This window comes from Rutidosis leptorrhynchoides, chromosome 11 (assembly GCF_046630445.1).
Source record: "Rutidosis leptorrhynchoides isolate AG116_Rl617_1_P2 chromosome 11, CSIRO_AGI_Rlap_v1, whole genome shotgun sequence".
NCBI lineage: Eukaryota > Viridiplantae > Streptophyta > Magnoliopsida > Asterales > Asteraceae > Rutidosis > Rutidosis leptorrhynchoides.
In genome coordinates, this window is record NC_092343.1 from 9,365,219 (window position 1) to 9,372,196 (window position 6,978).

At 33.3% G+C, this 6,978-nt stretch overlaps 1 pseudogene; it reads right to left on the reverse strand.

Annotated features, from left to right (window-relative positions):
- Positions 1-2,276: 2,276 nt before the first annotated feature.
- On the reverse strand, positions 2,277-6,731 carry LOC139874285 (glutamate--tRNA ligase, chloroplastic/mitochondrial-like; annotated as a pseudogene).
- Between the last annotated feature and the right edge of the window lie 247 nt (positions 6,732-6,978).

Consider the following 6,978-nt stretch of genomic DNA (forward strand, 5'->3'; position numbering starts at 1 on the left):
CGTAACTGAAAATCCACCTCGTGACTATAATTTGATTAGGTCTCACCATAATCAAAAAATAACGAGGAGTGTTTGCAAGCTTATTGGATGGCATGACTTAAATTTGACGGGTATAAAAAATGTTTGTGTTAACGAATAATGCATGCACACAAGATTCGCTACACTATTTGTTAAAAATCATTTTAACCAATTTTATATATGTCGATCGTGTTTATGCATCTAGTTTGTTATTTTATTTTATATATAAAAGTACCAAATACACAAACGTGTATCGTTTTAAAACAATTTTAAAAGATTTCGGTCATATATAATTTGTGTTTCAAAAATCATTTAACTTTAAACTCATTAGAGTTTAACTTTTAAAATCATCAATTTTAATCTTTGAAACTGTTTACGGTTTTATTTGATGTTTTCATCAAAAATATTTAGCATATATTCTAATCAACAATTATATATAAATGCAAAAATAAAACACAACCATATCATGCATCACACACACATAGCCTAGCCTAAAAATCTTATGCTTGATCCCATGAGCCGACATGAGATCAATAGGTCAAACTAAGGGTAATATCGTAGCTCCCACTTAATTCAAGAATCAAGTGAAAACTTGACAAAAGCCATCGTTGTCAAATTGACCTGTTCGCCATCTTCTAAGTCAAACTCCACGTTGCATCTTTATCTTTAATCTTCATCTTATTACATTTATTTAAAATTGAAAAATACAACTAATCTAATACTTTTACAATTTAAAAAAAACGTAAATACAATACTATGAAAATAAAAAAATAAATATAATACAACTTTGGCTTCAAAATGGCCTTTCTAATAAATCAAATAATCAACATAATATTGTCGTAATCAACAATCACAATAATCATACATAGGTCAGGGCACTATGGGGTATGTGTGCAATCACAATTTTAATAACTACATTATTAAAACCTACATATGGCTTGTCCATGGTTACAATGCATGTGTACAACCATGGAATGAAATAAACAACAATTATTCAAGCCATAAAAAAATAAATTCAAAATTTATAACAGTAACTTTTTTTTCAGATTTTATTCGTACGTCATGAGGTAATCAACAAAGTTGACTTTCAAAACTATAAAGGTTTTGACTTTTACCAATTCACCACAAAGCTAAATCTAAAGAAAATCACGTGACAATTAAGATGGTGTAAAAGCGGCTCTGATACCACTGTTGGAAAATCGTGTGTACTTCTAGTCAGATTAACGCAGCGGATAGTTAAAATAATAATCAATTATTATTTTATAAACCATTTACAAAATTAAATATTAATATATTTAAATTTAATAAAACATGCACATGATTAACGATCCCAAAGATCCAGTTACACCACTAATAATTGTCAAAATATGTAATTCACAAAGTGAGTAAACGATATACCTTTCTTGGAGAAATTGATGAGATGGAGAGAAACTTACGATCAAAAGTATGACCGTCTCTTTGGATAGTCCACACTACACTTCAAACGACCGTCAATGGATGCTAGTCCAAACTCAAATATCAAATTAATCAACCCTTGATTAATTGTGTGAAACAATTAAAAAGTAACACTCCTCATACCATTTCACTTTGCATTTTTTTTTTTACCTTTTGTTATGCTTTCAAAGCTAGTTTTGAGATGGATATAAAATGTACGTACTTATGAAACTCTCTCCAACTCTTTATTGTATGTGTGTGTTTTTATCATTGTAATCTTCAAATCAATATATAGAAAAAGGTTTGTAATAATAGAGTTGAGTTGTAATGGTTGAGTTTCACATGTCACGAGAGTTCAAAACAAAATAGCTTTTCATTAGTTTTTGATTTCGTTTTAAAAAGTCGTATTTCTCAAATACTTTAGGGGTATGCTATGTAACTTATAATTAATAATTTCTATCATGTCGCTTTCATGTAAATAGTAAATTAATTAATTTCGTTTCATTTACTATTCATATGAATAGTAAATGAATTAATTTCGATTTACTATTTTGTTACTTGAGTAATATATATACATCATATATATATATATATATATATATATATATATATATATATATATATATATATATATATATATATATATATATATATATTTTATTTGACGTCTCGGTGTATATGTGTGTGATCCCGAAGGCTCAAATGAAGTTGGCCATATAGTTATATGTTGTACCTTGCACATTAATCTTACAATCCACACATTCTAAACCAGCTCACGAGAACGGTGACATTTTTCGTTGTACTCCTATTCCATGTCATCAAATCTAAGGGAACACATCTACAATAACATTTTCACTGATATCTGAACAATCTACAGCGAGCCTGGGACAATAGTAAACCTCAAATCAACAAAAATATTACAATGAAGATTTTGTATAGGTACATGCAATCTATAGCTACAAGTTTACCACTCGAATAAGTAATGACAAAAGCCTTCTGTGGATACTCTTTCGATCCATGAGCTGCTTGATTAACGAAACAAATGAGACCACGAAATATATAATCCTTTCAAGAAAAAAAAAAGTTTAAACAAAATAGACATTCACCAAAGATTTCTAGTCCAACGATATCAAAAGGGTTCATTAACCTTGAGGTTATGAGTTCGAGTTTTGTTGTGGACAAAGACATACCAATTATTTTCATTCTTCGAGCTTCTAACCACCCAACAACTTTTTACTTTTTATGACTCAAGATAACTAGAAAACAAATAATTCTACAAAATTTAACTCACCGAGTTCAATAAATTCACACACAAATACCATAACTCAGTGAGAAATAGCAGCCTCCACCTTGCTATACGCTTCCCAATTAACTTCTCGTAATACCATGAGTCGTTGTTCAAGTGTAACGAACCCAACTTTAGGACACACTATTCCACTAGTCGAGGCTCGATAATTCAAATCTATGCTCTCTCCCATATCCGGTCCATGCAGTTTTCCTGTAAGCAAAACTCGCAAGGGAATGAATAGAGATTTTCCCTGACGTTCACATCATTAATATTAATAACAACATTATTTAATAATTAAAACCAAAATTAAAATTAATTAGCAAAACCCATAGTACAACCAATTAGTGCAATACTTAATAGTGTTCTAACCTTGCGCTTTAATGATTTCCCACACGCTTTTACCCACTTCTGCCAACTGGATTTTCCTTCTTCAAGCGCAACTAAAAGCTAACCGCTATCGTACGCGGCTAACAAGCTGTCAGAAACCACAGGGAGATCGTCGTCCAACATTTCTCTACCTTCAGAGCTGCCAATGTCATGTTATTATGTTTTGTTTTTTTTATTGCTTTCCTTCCAATTTATTTCCTTTAGCCCACTGTTGTAAAAGTAAGCAGATTCGGCTGACACTTCGGTTTGGGGACTAACCCTTCCCGACTCGCTCAAAAACACCTTAAAAGTCGGTCAACGCTAAAAAATCATGTCTGAGTCGGTCAAAGTCAAAGTTAGGTAAAATAATCATATTATTTAAAATTAGATTTTGTGCCATATTTCTATGTTCGAAATATTGATGTTTTAACATATTTATGTGTAATATATAAATGTTTAATTTATTTATTACTAAAAGTCAACGTTGATCAACGCCCGACTTGACCGACACGTCATAGACTCGCGACTTTTAAACCCTTGCTTACGCCAAAAATATGTTGCAAGTAATGACAATGTTTAGTAACTAACCTTAATAGGCAAGTTATGGTTACTAGCTACCACCAGACCAACAACTAGAAGGTAGTTATGATGCAAGTCATTTTCTCTGACTTGAAAAATTCAGTCATTAATTTCCAAGTTAGGGCCCGAGTCAAGCATACTTACGAGTCAACCACCGAGTTGACTCTATTTAGGTCCGAACTGACTCGACTTCTACTAGTTTAACAACTTGGCCATTCAACCTATTTTACTTGTTTGCAATAAAGCACAACCCAAAGCTACACATTCACAAGTACTTGGGTCAAAATTGCCACCCCTAGTTACTGCCAAGTGCAACTAATAGCTTATGCTATAATCTTAAACGGCAACTCTCAAGAATAGTGATAATCTAGTGTCAACCCGATTATAACATAACTTCTTCTCGATCATCAAACATATGTGATGATAAACACTTTTTATCAACAAAATTTTGTTGAACATAGACTAAAGTAAATGTTTGTAAAGAGTACACTTACTTCTATAAAGGGTCCACATGATTCATTTAGGATGCACGCGCTACTCCATTGCTCACGACCGTCTTTATTAACTCTTATATAGGAAGAGCTTTAAAATGCAGCCCGTTCATCCACCTAACATTTTCAAACAATGCAATAGCTGAGAATGATTGTAAGCAAACATCTTTTGGAAGACGATACAAAATCACCTGGATATATCAACCAGTGTTGCAGGATTCAAAATTACTCCATGAGTACTCGGTTTTTGCAACTCGGCGAGGACTCTGTCAAACTAGGTGAAACTCGGTCAAAATTCGGACAAACCCGGTCAAAACTCGGGATTACTTGGAAAATAATCAAAACTCGGACATAACTCGAGATTGCTCGAAAAATAGGTCAAAACTCGATCAAAATCAGTCAAAGTCAAACTTGGTTAATATCCGTGTACCCCCGAGTTGGCAAGTACTCCTAGAAAAGTCCCAACCGAGTACTCTACGAGCAACGATTTTTGCAACCTAAAATGTAAACCCTATGTGATCAAGAACGTACGATGAAAGATGACAAAAGGAACATCGATAATCTCTTGACTCTTCGACATAATCCAAAATGATGTATTTAAGGATTGGTCACCTAAATTTGGCTGAAACAAATATGGCTCCACTTTTGTTTACACGGTTGATCGAGAACTTTTCAACTGCGATATATAGAAAAGAAAGATAACATAAAAAAACACGAACGCACACTCAAATTAATTGAAATTGAAAGCTGCATCTAATGTACATACAACCATACTAACCTAATTGCTCTAGAGTACAAAGTTCATTGTTGGTACCGTCACTCCAACCCAACAACGCTAGATATTTCACAATTGCTTGAGGCAAATACCCCATTTCCTTAAACTGTCAAAGTCAAAGGTCAAAGACACTTTGGTTTGAGCGATATGAAACCGAACTGAAACTAAGATTAACAACTACCTGTCCTACTGAAGTTGCACCATGTCGTTTAGACAGTTTGCTTCGATCAGGTGCAAGAATCAATGAATTGTGTGCAAATGAAGGCATTGAAAACCTTGAAGCCTATCACAAAACAATGACGGTACCACAAAAAGTAAGATATTTGACATAAAAATATTAGAGATGACAATTTCAACCCATTTACTACAAATGGGTTGATCCAGTTTCATGAGTAATCTCTAACGAGTCAAATGGTAGAAAAAAAAAAGCTGAAAACGCTTTAAATCATCTTCCAATATTTGTAATCATACTGTAAACGCTTACTATAGTTTTACAAACAGATTAAAGCAAATATATACAAGAGTATCTTGGGGCAACCGCATTAAAACCTGATTTGGCTCATTTTAATAAAGGTGTGAAGAAGATAAACTACCTTATATATCAATGCTTGCCGTAGTGTATTAGGCAAGTGCTCTTCGGCCCTAGAACCCAAGTTTTCAACAGATATCACATGTTATATAATTTTTATGATTATAATAATGCACCCAAGCCTACAACGGATTAAAGAAAAGAAATGTTAGATTTGTACTACATGGTTCATTAGATTACCTTATTACATGTGTGATAGCCATAGTAGCATCATAGATAGTGCCACAAAAATTATATACCGATTGTCCATTACTTCTCATAACAACGAAATCCCCAAGTGTGTCTAGATTTCAGCAAACCTGCACAATATTAGTAAACATAACGACACCTAACTACAAGAAGAATCGACATACATAGTATGTATACCTGGAAAACAGGTCGGGTTGGATTGAGACCCAAACGGGTCATGGGTCGAAACGGGTCAGATGTTTTAGATGGGCCGGTCGAGTCTAAAAACGGGTAGGGTTGGGTTAGGTCGAGACACGTTTCTCAAAAATTATTAAACTCGTAACACCTCTAGATAATAATATCTTTACAATCTCATAAACACCCGTTAAGACCCTTTAAGGAACCCGTTGGACCTTATACATATTTGTTAGGCTTCATATGGGTCTAAATTGGACCCATTCGTTAACTTTTTTATAGACCCAATTGGTTAAATACCTAATCTAATGGAGGTTTCAATTGCCAGGTACAGTAGTATGGCACAACTTTCACATATGTAATTGGGCGGTTGGAATTTTGTCATACAAATAAGCTACGTAACTAATAAAACAAATTAATTTAATATAAAATACCTCTCCTCTAATCAAATCATTGATTTTCAAAGTCCCTTCTTTTGGAACTCGAAATCTATAAGTACAAGGAGTTACTTTTGCTAACTCTTGCTGAATTTCATCGTCTGTAGGAGTGGCGGTACCAGGATTTTTTTTTCACCGGGGGCAAAAAAAAATTAAAACCGTAACAATTTTTTGGACAAAATATGGAGGTTTTGGGACAAAAAATGGAGGTTTTTAGGCAAATTATGGAGGTTTTGGGACAAAATTTGAAGGTTTTTGGGCAAAATTTAAAGATTTTGGGGCAAAAAAAATCCACCGGGGGCAAAGTCGAAAAATTCAAAATTTTTACACTGAAAATTGCAAATTCACTGGGAGCGGCTGCCCCCGCTTGTCCCTTCATAAAACCGCCCATGTCTGTAGCGCTGGCCCACTAATATCTTCTATTCTCAGTATAAATTTACCATTATTATTAATTAACTTCAAAATTACTTTTTAACGAAGTAGCTCAAACATCAGGGCTGTCTCAACAATTTAAAGGACCTAGACGAAAATAAAAATGGGCTCATATATACGTTAAAATTTTTTACTACGCATAAAAAAATAATACTCCAAATTATCTATTTATTAACAACATACATTGTATTTTACTATTAAAAACA